This window comes from Oreochromis niloticus, unplaced genomic scaffold (assembly GCF_001858045.2).
Source record: "Oreochromis niloticus isolate F11D_XX unplaced genomic scaffold, O_niloticus_UMD_NMBU tig00000457_pilon, whole genome shotgun sequence".
In the NCBI taxonomy this organism is placed as follows: domain Eukaryota; kingdom Metazoa; phylum Chordata; class Actinopteri; order Cichliformes; family Cichlidae; genus Oreochromis; species Oreochromis niloticus.
The window spans coordinates 20,573-37,500 of record NW_020327171.1 but is presented as its reverse complement, the minus strand read 5'-3'; the positions used below and the strand labels follow the sequence as shown (position 1 = coordinate 37,500).

Genomic DNA, 16,928 nt, shown 5'->3' with positions numbered 1-16,928 from the left:
AGAAGGTGGTGTGAAATCCTCATAGCTGTGGAGTGAGGAGGGGGCTCCTGTGGGTGAAGTCTTTGATGGCGGTGATGGCTCTGTGCTGGTGGGAGTGGGGAGGTGGGGGGATGATGGACCAAAGTGTCTCTATTGTTGGGGAAGGTGGAGGTGTCAAGGCTGCTTGATGTCTCATCAAACCAGCAGTAAGAGTCGTTGAGGGTGTTGGCCAACAGCAGGTCGTCAGTGGAGTGGGGCTGTGTGCTTATATCCTTACTCTCATTTCCCTTAGCGTATCTGTAACATGCAACTTCTGTCGGTGCTGTGCTACTGGAAACTGAATTTCCATCACACTATATGTTGTGATGATCTCAGTTCAGTCATGGTGTGTTCTGCAATCCTGCTGAATTGTGTTCCAGTCCCATCGACTGTGTATGAGCGTACAAACAGGCGTATGGCGGGGATGAATCGGAATGTCTTGAGCCTCAGCATCACAAAACCAGGATGACCATAAATGTTTCTTGTCCTGTTGGATGATGATAAGACTGTGACATGGGATGCCACCTTTGGTCTTGTGATGAAGCAAAGCTCAGGAAGAAGTGTGATTAAATGGTAGCCACATGTGTGCTGCTGAGAAGGATGTACAGGTGTACCTGCTGCCAAATCCAAGCCTCCTCAGGTTAGTTGTAGTTGCAGAACGCTGTAGGACTGAGACAGCTGAGGCATCAAATGTTTGATTAAACGGATGAAAAAGGCGTTTCTTCCATATAATTATCACTTTTTAAAATCTTTAGCAACTTCAAGTTTGTCAGTGTGCTGAGGTCACAGAAACGAGAAAAGAAGTTTGACACTTCAGAGCACATGTGTCAAACTCACACATCTGGCCCGCGATACATTTATATCTGGACCGCGAGATCATTTTATATAGATTTATTATTATTGTTATGCATGGCCCGGCAATATGAGGCGCTAATAAGACACAAACTACAGATCCCATAATGCAGCACTGCAGCCTCCTTACTGAACGCTAGGCTAACTGGGAACATTCCCGCGTCAATCAGGTCCAACGTGTGTTAGCTAGCACCTCACAATGGCAAAGAGAAAAGTTGATTCTGAAAACAGAGCCTGTCAGCACCGGTGGGAGACTGATTGTTTACAAACATTGCTGGTAAACCCGTGTGTCTTATTAGTGGAGCTAATGTGGCTGTAATTAAAGAATTTAATTTAAGACGGCACTATGAGACAAAACGTCAGGATAAGCTGAAAAACCTGAATGCAGAGCAGAAACTACAGAAAGTAGAAGAGCTAAAGAAGAATCTGACATTTCAGCAGACTTTTGTCACCAGAGCAAAATCACAAAGTGAAGCTGTTGTCATTTACTTTCTCCCACACTGAAAACACTGGAATGATAACATTATTTGAACATTACCTAATAAGACTGATTCAGGACAGACAATTAGTTATGTTAAACTTTCCTAGCAGTCCTTCACAAACAGGGAACAGTCTGTCTATTCTCTCCATCTGTCAGCTGCTGCTGGCTCTTCCTCCTCCTCTTCCTCACACACTGCTGAGTTTGTCCTGGTGGATCATCAGGGGTGCAAAGCCTCACAGATGATGTGCAGCAGTGGGTCCCTCAGTCTGTCCTCACTCTGGACACTTGCAGTTGTCACACATGGAAATCAAATGTGTGATAAGCTGCAGGATTCAAACACAAGTGTAACTTATAAATACATGTTCATACTTTCATTCCACAATCAGAGAGAAAGAAACAGAGAGAGAGTGCAGGACAGACAGACAGGTGACAGTCTCAGGTGTACACACTGCTACAAAACAGCACAAGAGAAGGAGGATTTAGTGTTTGTGTTATTAGTGCTAAACAAGAAGAGTTCCCAGATGGTCCAGTGGACACATGAAATAAATAACTATGTGAATAAATAAGACACAGATATGTAATGCGAGAATGATATTGTGAAATAATGGAACACATTTTGAAAAAAAAGCTTGTTATTGTGAAATATATTGCATTCTGCTATATAAATTTACTTATTATTGTGAAATATTATTTCATGGTCATTATTTTTCACAATAAAAGAGATTATTCCTGAGGCATTTTATTTATTTCCAGCCGTTTTTAATCCAAAATGTCCTTTTTTCAAAGTCAGTCTTTATTTCAAAATCTCGTTTTTCCCAATGGCCTATTTATTTCATAATGCGACTTTTCAGCAGAATGACTTTGTCTGTCAATCAGTGTGAGTGGGTTGGACCTTTGCTCCTATTGGCTGATCGTTTACCATCGACTAGTTTTCCTGGATACCTGCTCCGCGGACGGCTGCCACAGCTAGCAAAAACGTGCTAGGTCAAAAGTCACGGAAGATGGCGGACTGGTGTGAACTTCAGTCAATTCTGCTCATTTTAGCAGATCAGATAGAGAGGGATCATTTACCTGTAGATACTGTTCTGAGTCGTTTAGATGATGTTTCTGAAATGCTTGGGATGATAATTGCTCTTCAAGATGTTAGCATCGATGACAACATTGTCGAAAGTTTAAGATCAATTCAGCACCGTGTTCATTTGGAATACGCCGAGGAAGAACTGTCTTCAAATGTTGGTCGTCCACGTCTTGAAATCCCGGCTGCAGCACTCAGGACTTTAGTGCTGTCCGGGATAACCATCGGGGTAATTGCCGATATGTTTTCTGTGTCTCCGAGCACAATTAGGAGGAGAATGACGGAGGAAGGTCTAAGGTAAGTTTACGCTGTAATTTAACACCTGTGTGAGTCTGTACACAGCATTACATAGATGTTGATCCTTATTTATGACGTTTGACATTGAAATATTATCGCTTTTATTGTGACTGTCTAAACTTAGTGGGGTAGCTACAGCTAAAGCTATCGGCGCCATCTCGCCGTTGAGACACGTTTAGCCAGTGGAGCCTGTAGGAACCTCTTACACAGAGAGTAGACCCACCAGCTTTCCATAGGCTACTTACTTATCGCATCTTGGTAGAAAGCAGGGTCATTAGTGCTTTAAATAGTACATAGTTGAATGTTTCATTGCTGTTTGCAGCTGATTGTTCTCTGATAACACATAACAAAGTTGATGTTAAATAGCGAGTTTATTGAAATGGTTTTGTCTATTTCAGCAGCGTTATAAATATCATGATTTCGCTGGTGTCTTCAGTAAAGCTAAAACAAGAATACATTTACGTCCTTAGTTCTTTCATTATTAATTGGAAAACTTTGTGTTGAGATTTGCTGTTAAACTAAAAAAAAATTATGTGCAGAAAATCCGATAGGTATTCTTCTATTGGAGATGAAGACTTGGATGCAAAAGTGCTGGACATTCAGCGTCATCACCCAAATGCCGGCTGCAGAATGATGATGGGACATCTACGATCCAGAGGCATATACATTCAAAGTAAGCTGATATTGTTTGAATATCCAAACACCAGGAAAACATGTGTCAGTGTGGCCATTTTTAATGTTTCCATCAAAAATGACTAGGCATGTTCTCATCCCTGTTATGCAGTTATGTTCCTTTTTGAACCAGTTTGTACACGATTCTCTCTCCTCAGTAAATCTGTACAGCACCTGGATACTTACCTGAAGCAATGAAGATCTGTCCCATATGCATTACAGTGTTTACAATACAGTCTTTTGTAGTTGGTAGTACTAAGACATGATCGGTTTGTTAATCAGGATTTCGACTGATGGATTCAATGAGACAAGTCAATCCAGAAGGGGTCATGATGCGACGGTTATCTATTCAGACTGCAAGGTGTCGTCAGTACAGTGTACCAGCACCAAATCACCTTTGGCATATCGATGGAAATCATAAACTAATTCGGTCAGTACTTGCATCACTTTTCCCTATTCCATTTAAGTAACAGGATGCATGTATAAAATTGTAAAATGAAGCCTTGAGTTTGTAAATGTCATCTTAAATGTACTGTCATACAAGACAATTTATAGGATGAGCTATAGTCACGTCTAAGGCTTTACATATTTGAACATTGGTCTTACATTTTCCTTTAAAAGTTAAAAGTTAAAAGTTTAAAGTTTTCTTCTGTAAAAATGTAACTGGGGACATAACAATGTTTTTGTTTTTTTAATTCTGCCTTGTCAGATGGAGCTTTGTTGTCCATGGTGGGGTAGATGGTTTTTCTAGGTTAATTGTCTACCTTAAAGCTGCCACCAACAACAAAGCTACAACAGTTTTTGATGGTTTCTTGTCAGCAATCAGACAATATGGCATACCGTCACGAGTCTGGTAAGAGGTGTTTAACAAATACAGTATGCCAAAAAACTCTGTATTGGACAGTAGTTATATTCAGATTGTTACTCTCACTGACTCGGATGAAACTTCTCTACTTTTTTTTCCAGGTCAGACAATGTGAAGGGGGGGAATGTGAAGGTTGCACATTTCATGGTGCAGACAATGGGGGAGAACAGGAACTCTCACATTACAGGCAGAAGTGTTCACAACCAGCGGTAAGGACAAGTAAATTGATGGCCTGTCTTACATTTTTTTTAACACATGCAATTGTAATAAAACAAATGGTTTCCAAGCATAATTGACTGGTTTCACAGCACATTACCACTACACTAATAATTAACTTAGAAGGCTGTTGACGTTGAAATACCTGAAAAACCATAAATGAACAATTTCCCTCACTGTGTCTTATAGCATTGAGCACCTGTGGAGGGATGTATATGAAAACATCCTTGACCTTTTGTACACAATCTTCACCCAGCTGGAGATTCAAGGACTGCTCAACCCTGGTGAAGAAATTGACTTGTTTGCACTGCACAGATGCTTTTTGCATCACATTCAACATCATCTTCAGTCATTCTAGGAAGCATGGAATCAGCACGGACTCAGAACAGCAAACAACCATTCACCCCTGCAACTCTGGTTGCTGCACAGAAAAGAGGGACAAGATTTGTCACAGGTACATGACTATTTGATCCATATTTGTTCTTGTATGTAAAACTCTGCTATTTATGGTGGAGATGAGTTTATTTCTACTGTTCAAGTTGGCGTACCAAATATTTCTCGTGTAATTAGAAGTGTCTCCCAAGCCATTCTCTCCTTTTATCCCATCTGTCAGGTATAGATGGCAATACTTTGAAGAAAGTTAAATTTGTTATACCTGAAGAGAACCAATCCTGACCTAGAATGGGTGAATGAATAATTAGTTGGTCGCCAATGCCTAAGAAACTCACATAGACAGACTCAATAAAGTCCATCTATGAACAGCTGCAGGAAACACCACTTCAGTTTAGATTTAAGACATGTGCATGCTCTTTCAGGTTGATGAGGATTATGGTGTGGACTGGACAGAACCACATAATCATCGCCCATCAAATGAGATCACCATTCCTGAGATTCAGCTCCCACGTGCACTGAATGAACGAGACCCTGCTGTGCTACCAAACAACATTTCACTCAGTCAAGCTTTGGATGCCTACTGTGAAACTGTTCAGTCACTCAAACTTCTGTTTGATACCACACCTTAACTCTTCAAAGTAAGCAGGTGCAATATGTTCACACCCTATTTCTTTCATAACTATCCTTCAAAATCACTTGTAGAAAGACACTATCACATTTAATCAGTTTCTATGTCAGGAGGATTTTTTTTATGTTTCTACATCTATGGCTTTGTAGCTAATACTGACTCAAAACAGCATAACCAATTTCATTTTCAGCAAAACAAAACTGAGTGGCTATAAAACAGGATTTGTTTTACACAGCTGTCACTTTAATGATGTTCATTTCTTGGATGTGCAGTACATATCAACTCTGAGTAAATTTAATAAAATGCACACAGAACAGTAGTGTAACATCTTAATGCAAATAATTTTTCCTACAAAATTTTTTTGTACCAGTAGCGAATATAAACTAAACATACTGTGTAATTTATAATGTACAGTGAACAATTGGTTTTTTTTCTGAACTTTTTGTCAGTTTATTTATTTATTTTTTTTAAAAAAGCCATAAATGCTCACCTGTACTATTTTTTTTATCTTATCTTACCAAGTGGTTATGGAATCAATCCTAAACCAGACCAAAACTTGAGTCAGTAGAGTTGAGACACACCTCAATGTCCATCAGAAATGACTCATAGGTACAGTAGTGTGCAGGAAGACGTAGAACTTCAAAACAGGTGGAAGACCACAGTCATTTCTCTTGGAAAGACTTCCCATCCTGTCCAAAACTTGCTGCAATGGAATATTGTTTTGAGCTATAATGACATCCTATGTTCATTATTTTGAATCTTTTATGGAGAAATACCATAAAAGATGAACAATTACATAAAGAGCACAAGACATTTTTGCCCCACTCAAATTGCTGTTGTAGCTGTTATAGATATTTTATGGTAACAAAGCTAAAAGTAGTTACATACAATTATAATACAACTGAAAATGCCACCACTCTGTTTTTTTTATGTGTTGCATGGAGGAAGTATGGAGCAAATAACAAAACAAAATTATACTATAGTGTACTTTGTTAGTAAACTGAGATCACTGGACTGTATGTAATTTACCAAAGTATAATCAGAGAAAACCAATAGCAAAATACGTATAGCAGCAGATTTACTATTTTCAATGAAGGACCGAAGGTAACCTGCCACTCTTCATCTTCTGTGGCAGGTCACACTATCCTTTCTAGAATAGATTGCATAAAATAGTCCACGTTGGTTAATTTTTTCTCTTAAATGCTACAAGATAAAATAAGCTTAATTTGTCATTTTTATAGCTTTACTTATCTTGTAGTCTTAAGAGCGTCAGCAACATTAGGTGTATTTTTATTAAATGTAACCCAGCTGTTCGCATACAAAATAGTATATTGATATAATAATAATAATGCATTGGATTTATATAGCGCTTTTCAAGGCACCCAAAGCGCTTTACAATGACATTATTCATTCACGCTCACATTCACACACTGGTGGAGGCAAGCTACTGTTGTAGCCACAGCTGCCCTGGGGCAGGCTGACAGAAGCGAGGCTGCCATATCGCGCCATCGGCCCCTCTGGCCAACACCAGTAGGCGGTAGGGTAAAGTGTCTTGCCCAAGGACACAACGACCAGGACAGAGAGGCCGGGGATCGAACCGGCGGCCTTCCGGTTACAGGTGCCCTTCCCAACCCCTGAGCCACGGTCGCCCCTAATATACCTTTATTAGTCCCACAAGGGGAAATTTCATAAGGCTGCCGACCTATTGCATGCAATGGCGGCGCCATCTTACCCTCCGACCATACATAGATTACACAAAACATCACATGGGGAAGACAGGTCAGAGAGGTATAACATGGAAAAAGCACCACACGAGGAAAGATAAGGAGAAAAAAATAACTCCCCCCAGACTGAGCTCCAACAGGGAGATCAGTTTGAGAACAGAAAAAAACACCTCTGCACATAGCACATGAAAAAACTCTTAATACACCAAAGAAACACATGACAAGCAACAGGGGTGGGTAAAGGGTGAGAGACAGCCGATGTAGACAGTACATCCGGGCCTGCAGCCTATGCGCTGGTCTCCATGATCCACCGTCAGCATCGGAAGGGAATACGCGTCGAAGGCGTTTGGAAAGAGAGGGGGATGAGTGTGTGCATATCAGTGTATATGTATGTGTGTGCGTGTCCAGAGTTCAGCTGAGACAGTGTCCTTCGCCCTGCTAGGCTAAGTAAGCAGTCTTCCAGCCAACCCAGGTGGCCTTGCATGGAATGGGAAGAACAGTCACAACACAGTCGTTATCAGGGTATTTTGTTCAGCTCCAGTCTTGCGACCGCAGCTGGCACCAAGAGGGTATCCGCATGAAGTGATGGTGCTTTTTACTTTAGTGCGAACAACTCATATGATTTTCAAAGCTGTTCTACAGTCCAACACTGGTCTCTCAACCTCCCGTTGGAGAGCCGCGAGCTTCGCCATACTTGCGTTCTGTGATGTTGTCATTCTTGTGCTCAAGGAGCCGATTCTGAGAACTCACAACAGTGTGCCTCCCCGAGATGTCTTCCAATTTGCGCTCAGAGGTGTTATTCCGAGCTAGCCCTTCCGAGATGTAATCCAGTTTGCACTCAGAGATCTTATTCTGAGTATTCACAGCAGCCGTAAGCTTCTCCAAGGTATATCCGTGCTGCACTCAATGAGCCCATTTTGAGAAACTCACGTCTCTTCCCATCGTTTCAATCCCAGCGGGCAGCCTTGTGGGGGTTTGAACAGCCGGTTCCACTTCCTTTAATCTTCGATAAGTCAGGGCCAAGCCAGCTCCGATCTGCAAGAACCCTGTTACCATGGTTCCAAATAGGTAGATATCTTCAGCACTCAGGCTCACCCAAGCCCAAACTTCTCGTTGAGAAGGGGTGTCAATTGCATTCAGGGACCAGTTGATCCAATCCATAATTCCTCTTTTAGGTTTTAGAGAACAGACTGTGAGAGAGTGTTCCAGGGAAAGTAATAGAAAAAAAAACACGAGACTAGACAAGGACACAAGAGGCTAAGCAGGGAAGATAAGGGAGAGGAGGTGAGGAGAAAAGTGCGACCGCCTTCGTCAAGAGCAAGAGCAGATATATTGATGTTTTGTGTCAACAATTAATGTGCATCCTTCATAAATTAACCAAATACCTTTACTGTTCAGATGTTATAAAATGTGACCTGACCTTACAACAGGGAGCAGTCTCTGATTCTCTTGGTAAGAAAAGAGGAATGATGTCTGATCTTTCTGTCAGAAGCGGCCATACCATAGTCTCCTTAAGCCCTTTCCTCAGCTGCTTGACTTGACGGCTTGTTCGTGTTATGACCTACAACGGTGAGACCAAACCAAAACTGAAGTTGGAGTCCGTAAATTGAGACACACTTTAAATGTTAAATACTTAAAGAACATCCACTGTACTGGTAAAAGCATTTTAAATGGCCTCCAAAGAGATTTTTTTTAATTGTATATGAAAAATGTACTTATTCACATCCGAAGGTTTGATGTGCTTTTCAAAATGTAAATTTATTGGGGAGAGTGAGTCTGTACTCACAGCGTGGAATAGCAGACATTCATACAGCCACTTTCTATTGGTTTGTGTGACACCTGGCAGGTCCCAAGCCAGGGCTAGCTCGAGAACATTTCTTTGTTCCACTTCTGTTAATTCAGTAGTGCCATCAAGCTAGGACAGAGAAAAAAAAAGTTAGTAGTCAGTAGTAGGTACTGATGGCTATCCAAGCATGTCTCTAAATTCAATATTTAGTGAAATAGTAGTTCTTTAAAATAATGGTACAAAAATGCAAACCAGCTGAATAGTGCTGCGGATGTCAATATCATGGCAATCCTCAATCTGAACCGTAGCTGTTTCAGGTGAGCCACCAAAAAGGACATGGATGATTGCAGGACTTATACCAGACACACACGGTCCACCATGAATGAATGAATGTCCCATTATTCTTCCTAAGATCAAACATAATAAATTCACTTAGCCTAACATTGCACGGGGGTAAAAACAAACAGTTTTGTAACTGTATTCAATCTATTTTCATCTTTATGGTTACAGTTAGGATAATGTAACACAAGTAATGCTGTTTCCTTTAGTGCTGCACATGTATTATTTAAATTACTCCTCCTCTTATTTCTGTACATGACTTTCTTACCTGCCACCAAAAACATGTCCCTCTCAAGCAAGGTCTGAGAAGTGGATGGAGTCAAGTGTTCTGGCTCACCGTCAAACAGTCTTGTAAGATCTGTGTTCCCTGAAAAGAGTACAGCTAGGTTATGTCGCGTATGAGAAATCCAGGCAGTAATTTTAACACAATTAACTCATTTACATAACAAACACATTTTCTTTACACACATGCTGTGATAAAAATATTTTGACAGTTCTGCAATTGCATTTGTCAACATGTGAGCAGCAGAAACAAATTGTAAACACAAAATGACATCTCCTTCTAAACCTTTTCTAACAATTGCTTACATACACATTCAGAACCATTATTACTCATATGCAGTCATGTTTCTAACCAGCTGACAGCTAAAGTGATTTGACACATAGTTGAGTTTAGCTAGCCATTTGAACTAGTTTATTAATACATGCAAATAACATATTCTGACCGTAGTCATTACTCACGTCTTCCAAATCAATACTTTTCTGCCTTATATAGATCAAAGCTTGTCCAATTCCACTCAATGGACTGCGGAGATATCGCACTGTATATCCAGTGTCTGGGATTGGGATTGTGCACAGGTTACGACTTCGTGTTGTACCCGAGATTCTCAGCAGTTCAAACCCTCCTGTGTCTTTTAGCTGAGGGAAGGTATCCTCAATCTTTGCCTTGACCACTTCTGGGTCATCATCCCTTCCTGTAAAACACATTACTTACTGTACATTACTACAAAAATGGTACATATAAGAGTAAAAAAGTAGTTAAACTAAATCTTGAAATATTAACAAATGACATGTAGCATCACCTTGGAATGAAATCCGTTTCTCTCCAAGTCCAGCTGCTGCTAGGTCAAATTTGACTGCTTTAGCTGGCACTGTGTCTGACATATGGTCATGTAAACAGAAGAAGGTGTGTGTGTGTAAATGGAGCGGCAGATTGCGGGGTCAGAGATGAAAGTGGTGCTGAGGAAGGCCTCACTCTGTAAGGGGCAAACAGTCTTGTGACTTCAGCTTTAAAAAGGGAAAAACAATATTTAAAAAAATTCTAAAAGCTTAGATTAATTGCTATTTAATTTGCAAGCATTTTACCCGCTTACAAAATCACTACATTGAACTAAAATTGCTTTCTTTTCGTTCACATAGATTACTTGACTTCCGTATTAGCAGAGAAGATAAGACACTTTAAAACGTCATGATTAACTATTACCTACAACAATGTAAATAGTGATACAGACATTAACCCAGAAGACGATTATCTTCTCTTACCTAATTTATTGATTTCTTTGCTATGATAAAAACAGTATAAAATATGTGATTGAACTGATTAAAAAGCTAATTTTTGGCAGACAGACTAACCAAGCAGTAATAACATATCGTTACTTACCCTGAACAGCGTTTTGTGGAGTGGAGCTAGCTGTGATAGCATTTGCTAACGTTAAAACTGTGCTGTTTTGATGAGAACTTGGACCAGGGACCGCTTCATCTCAGTACGCTGCTGCAACACTCTCTCAGACTGAGGTGAAGACATACAATCTAAGCGGTTAGCAACATCTCTGAGTAACTCAGAAACGGACTTGTCTCCTGCAGCCATGCCCTTCACAAGCATTGATACACCTGTAACGTTCTTCGCGCCCAGTGTTTTACACTTGTCGGTGCCTTAACTTTATTTCGAGCTGCACACTGCCGCCGTCTGCGTAGGAGACGCACTGCACCATTACACCTAAATCGACACTTCACGTGCTATTACTTATGTCTGAGGAAAGGAGCAACCAATCACACAACTGGCTCCCTCCTGTCTTTCTTGATTGACAGACAAAGTCATTCTGCTGAAAAGTCGCATTATGAAATAAATAGGCCATTGGGAAAAAACGCGATTTTGAAATAAAGACTGACTTTGAAAAAAGGACATTTTGGATTGAAAACGACTGGAAATAAATAAAATGCCTCAGGAATAATCTCTGTTACTGTGAAAAATAATGACCATGAAATAATATTTCACAATAATAAGTAAATTTATGTAGCAGAATGCAATATATTTCACAATAACAAGCTTTTTTTTCAAAATGTGTTCCATTATTTCACAATATCATTCTCACATTACATATCTGTGTCTTATTTATTCACATAGTTATTTATTTCATCATGTCCTATTTATTTATTTATTTAATTTTGAACACTTTGGAGTTCCATAAAATCCAAGCAGAGTTCAGTTAAAAGCTGTGGGGCACAAAGATTACAGGGCAGCAAACAGAGGCTTTGAGACATGTTGTAGACAAAGGTGGGTTGATTGCACACGGGCCTGTTATGTTGTAAACTGTTGGGCTGGGAAAAGGAGAGACTTGTGGTTAAATCACACCTTAACATTGCATAAAAGAGTGATGATCACATCATGTGAACATCTCAAATAAAACCTAATACAGGTACTGTTTCATGTCCACTTTAAACACAGTGACTGCAGGTCCTCCTACATGTGGTATGACTGTAGTTTATTGGCACGTTGTCAGTGCAGATATTTTCACTGCTGCTTATTCTCTGGCTTATGCTAGTTTTGCCCCACTCAGGAAATAAGGGACTAGTTTTTGAGGATTGATTCATAACTCCGGGAGAGAAACAAAGACTTAAATGATGCTGTTCTAGGCTGTCAGTGCTGTGACAGGTCTATGGGAGAGTGCAGCCTGTCCACCCATTTTAAATTTCATTTCAATTCAATTCAATTTTATTTATTTATCAAATCACAACAGCAGTCACCTCAAGGCGCTTTATATTGTACAGTAGATCGTACAATAATAGACCATAACCAACTCAATTTATCTTAGCTTATGTACTTGCTACACAAAGTTTTTTTTTTTATTTACTCAGTGACAGGTGTGATTGAAAACGTATCGAACTACAATACTTTTTAAAAAATATACTTAAGTAAAAGTAAAATTACAGACTTGAAAAATGACTTTAAAAAGTACAAATACACAAAAAAAACTACTCAATTACAGTAACGCAAGTAAATGTAATTCGTTACTTTCCACCTCTGTCCAGCTGATGCTGATCACACTAACCTTAACATCACAGACCATCCTTTGGTTCTTCTTCTGTTCCTCTTACACTTCCTGTGTGGTGCCTTTCAAATTAAAAGCCCTCCCTGACTGTAAAGACTGGACTGTGCTGCAGCTGGTGGAAACAGTGTGTAGGTGTGTTGTGTTTGATGGAGGACTGAAGTGTGTGTCCAGCTGAGCTCTCTGTGTGCTCGGAAATTGGCGGGTCATTCCCCTCATCCCCAGACTCTGTTCCTTCTCGGAAGACGTGTCAGTGGGATTAAGGAGGTCCTCGAAGTATTCCTTCCACCGCCTGACAATTTTCTCAGTCGACGTCAGTAGCGCTCCGCCAGCACTATACACAGTGCAGGTAGAGCACCGCTTTCACCTCCTGAGACGCCTGACGGTTTGCCAGAATCTCTTCGAGGCAGTCCGAAAGTCTTTTTCCATGGCCTCTCCGAACTCCTCCCACACCTGAGTTTTTGCTTCAGCCACTGCCCGAGCCGCATTCCGCTTGGCCTGTCGATACCTGTCGGCTGCCTCTGGAGTCCCACAGGCTAACCAAGCCCGATAGGACTCCTTCTTCAGCTTGGTGGCTCCCTTCACCTCTGGTGTCCACCATTTGGTTCGGGGATTACCACCACGGCAGGCACCAACCACCTTGCGGCCGCAGCTCAATGCAGCAGCTTCGGCGATGGAGACGCTGAACATGGTCCATTCGGACTCAATGTCCCCAGTCTCCCTCGGAATGCTGTTGAAGCTCTGCCGGAGGTGTGAGTTGAAGATCTCGCAGACTGGGGCCTCTGCTAGACGTTCCCAGCACACCCTCACTACGCGTTTAGGTGCACCGGGTCTGTCCAGCGTCCTCCCCCGCCACCTGATCCAACTCACCACCAGGTGGTGATCAGTTGACAGCTCAGCCCCTCTCTTTACCCGATTGTCCAGAACATATGGTCGCAGGTCTGGTGATACGATTACAAAATCGATCATCGACCTGCGGCCTAGAGCGTCCTGGTGCCACGTGCACTTATGGACACTCTTATGTTCGAACAAGGTGTTCGTTATGGCCAAACTGTGATTTGCACAGAAGTCCAATAACAAAACACCGCTCGGATTCAGATCAGGGAGGCCGTTCCTCCCAATCACGCCCCTCCAGGTCTCGCTGTTGTTACCCACGTGAGCATTGAAGTCTCCCAGCAGGACAACAGAGTCTCCCGGTGGGGCACCTTCCAGCACCCCCCCGAGGGACTCTAAGAAGGCTGGGTACTCTGAACTGCCACTCGGCGCATAAGCGCAGATGACAGTCAGGACCCTTTCCTGACCCTAAGGCGCAGGGAGCAAACACTCTCATCCACCGGGAAAAACCCCAACGTACCGGCAGCAAGCCGAGGGGATATTAGAATACCCACCCCAGCCCGCCGCCTCTCACCAGGGGCAACTCCAGACTGAGACAGAGTCCAGCCCCTCTCTAGGAGACTGGTTCCAGAGCCCAAGCCATGCGTAGAGGTGAGCCCGACTATATCTAGCCGGTACCTCTCAACCTCACGCACTAACTCAGGCTCCTTCCCCACCAGAGAGGTGACATTCCATGTCCCTATTGCCAGTCTTGGCAGCCGGGGATCAGTCCGCCAGGGCCTCTGCTCCTGGCCGCCGCCCAGCACACAATGCACCCGACCCCTATGGCGCCTCCTGCGGGTGGTGGGCCTGCGGGAGGATGGGCCCATGTCTCCTCTTCGGGCTGTGCCCGGCCGGGCCCCATGGACTAAGGCCCGGCCACCAGACTCTCGCCCTCGGGCACCCTCCCCGGGCCTGGCTCCAGGGCGGGGCCCCGGTAACCCTATCCCGGGTGGGCAGGGTAAACTGTTCCCTCGATGTTTTCTTCATTATTGTCTTCTGAATCGCTCTTTGTCTGGTCCCTCACCCAGGACCAATTTGCCATGGGAGACCCTACCAGGGGGCAAAAGCCCCCAGACAACATAGCCCCTGGGATCCCTGGGACACACAAACCCCTCCACCACGATAAGGTAGCGATTCACGGAGAGGTCCATCCAGGATCATCAGAATATAATGAACATGTGTGACGAGCCAAAAAATGCTGCTCCCCTCTCAGCATGATGAGCTCCAGCCTTTGTTAACAGGACAACAGGAAACATGAGACAACTTTCAGAGACAGTAACCAACTGTGGCCACAAGATGGCAGCAGCTGATCTGAGATCCTTTATTGGACAGAACGACTCTGCTCTGTGACGTCATCAGAGAGACGGCCTTCACTTTGATAGATCTGACGTCATGTCTGCACTGCGATGATGAAAGCTGATAAACACATTGTTATTGATCCATGAAATCACCTCTGTCCTCTCGAGTGTAGCTGTTTACAGAGCTAAAGAAGTCCTTCATCATCAAAACAGAAAAACATGGATTTTCTGTATTAAGTGACGTCATCCTCACTCTAACCTCTTACATACATTCTGTTCAGTTTTCCTGCTGTAAGAAATAAACTGTGTGCAAATATAAATGCAGGGAAACATCCATTAATCACAGGTGAGCCGTTTGTTTCTGACTCACATTAAATGAGGCTTCAGGTGTAAATACCTCAGAAGTGTTTGTGAGTTCAGTAGAACCAGACCCAGTCAACCATCATGGCCTCCACAGCACTACACAATGCAACAGAAAGGCCTTCATCATCTGCTGAACCACCTCTGAACCACGACGCTCTCCCTGCATCTAAAAGCTGTTAGTCAGGATGAGATGCTGCTGTGATCGCTCACAGTTTACCTGTGAGATCTTTGTAAATATTGTCTTTGTTTCTGAAGGAAACACCTTTAGTCTGTTTTTATTTGGAGTGCAGATCTGGGCGTCCATCACTTTAACCTGCACACGTTTAGTTATTGAGTGTAGTTGATGTTTGGCAGCATTTTATAAGTGACAGTTCATGAACGGTGCAGGAACAGAGGACGCCTGACCATCCTACCTGTGTCAGTAAGAAAACTTTCATCACAACTTCACAACTTAACACAACTGAAACCTGAATTCTGTGTTGCATAGTTTACTAACAGTGTGACAGCAACAGGTCTGTGCTAGACAGACCTGTTGCTGTCCACATGTTTTTCATATTGTTTTTATTTTCATCTAAAAGTTTACTGTAGTAATTTCTTTTGCTGCTTCTTATAATTATTATCAGTTTATTCTTTTACTTCTTGTAGGTTTTGTTAAGGTTCAAAAGTTGGAGAAAAGGAGTACGAAGGGCTCACAGGCAAATAACAACTCTGGTCCAGAGGATGTGATCAAAGCGAAGATTTATTGATTACACGCGTGGAGTCCGAAGCTGGGCAAAGTCAGCAATCGAACTGAACTTATCACAATTAGACAAAGGTTTTATATGAGTACAATAACAAAGCCCCCTCTTTTGCAAAGAATAGACAAAGTACAGCTTACGTCACTCCAAACCACAAAATGTTCCGTTACCTTTTCCCATAGTTTTAAGAACATTACGTCTCATCTCCCTCCCGGTGTCGGCCCATGTATGCATTCTTATCTCTTAAAACATCATGAGCACTTCCCGTAAGCATCTGACAATATGCGCCCAACTTGCACTTGCAGCAAAAATACATCTTGACTTTTTACCTACCAAAATAAATCTACTATGGTGTGTACGTGTGTGCGTGAATGTGTGTGTGCCTGCTGTGTAGGCTATGTATGTGTCATGACCTCGTCTGCACCCCAGCTCACCTCACACCTCTCGTCTTTACCCAGACATCAGGCCTGTGCACATACACAGCCGAACTCTGTGTGATTTCTAGGCTAAATGTCACACTCGAACCATAAAGGAAACTTACTCAAACTGAACTGAAACTTAAAACTTACTCAACAGATATAAGGTATAAATGATAAAAACTTAAATCTTAACTCTAAAGAATATAAGTAATAAAAGATAAAAAATCACTCCAGGCGTATGTCATGTAAGCAGATGTGTTGCCATTCCTTTCAGAGCTCCTGTCCTCCTCCCCGTGTATTGGCTGATCCTTAACGCCTGCCAAGAGTTTCTGACCTTCACTTGACCAGGAGCCACAGCTCTTTAATAAGCTCAAATGCAATCATGTGTAAAAGATTAAAATCATTTTCATAACAAAAGTTCTTTCTTCTCAGATGTACCAATATGTTTGCTCGTCTCTACTACAGTTCAATCATTGAAAATTACACTGATCAGCATACTTTGTGGAAATTACAGATTACATCATGGCAAAAGCATTTTATCTGACCCCTCATTCCCCCTTTTG

At 42.1% G+C, this 16,928-nt stretch overlaps 1 long non-coding RNA gene across 1 annotated transcript; it reads left to right on the top strand.

Moving 5' to 3' along the window:
- Nucleotides 1-4,377: 4,377 nt before the first annotated feature.
- LOC112844616 (uncharacterized) lies at nucleotides 4,378-5,391 on the top strand. The gene is made up of 3 exons (XR_003217354.1): nucleotides 4,378-4,469; nucleotides 4,666-4,930; nucleotides 5,292-5,391. It is a non-coding gene; the product is annotated as an uncharacterized LOC112844616 (long non-coding RNA).
- Nucleotides 5,392-16,928: the final 11,537 nt, after the last annotated feature.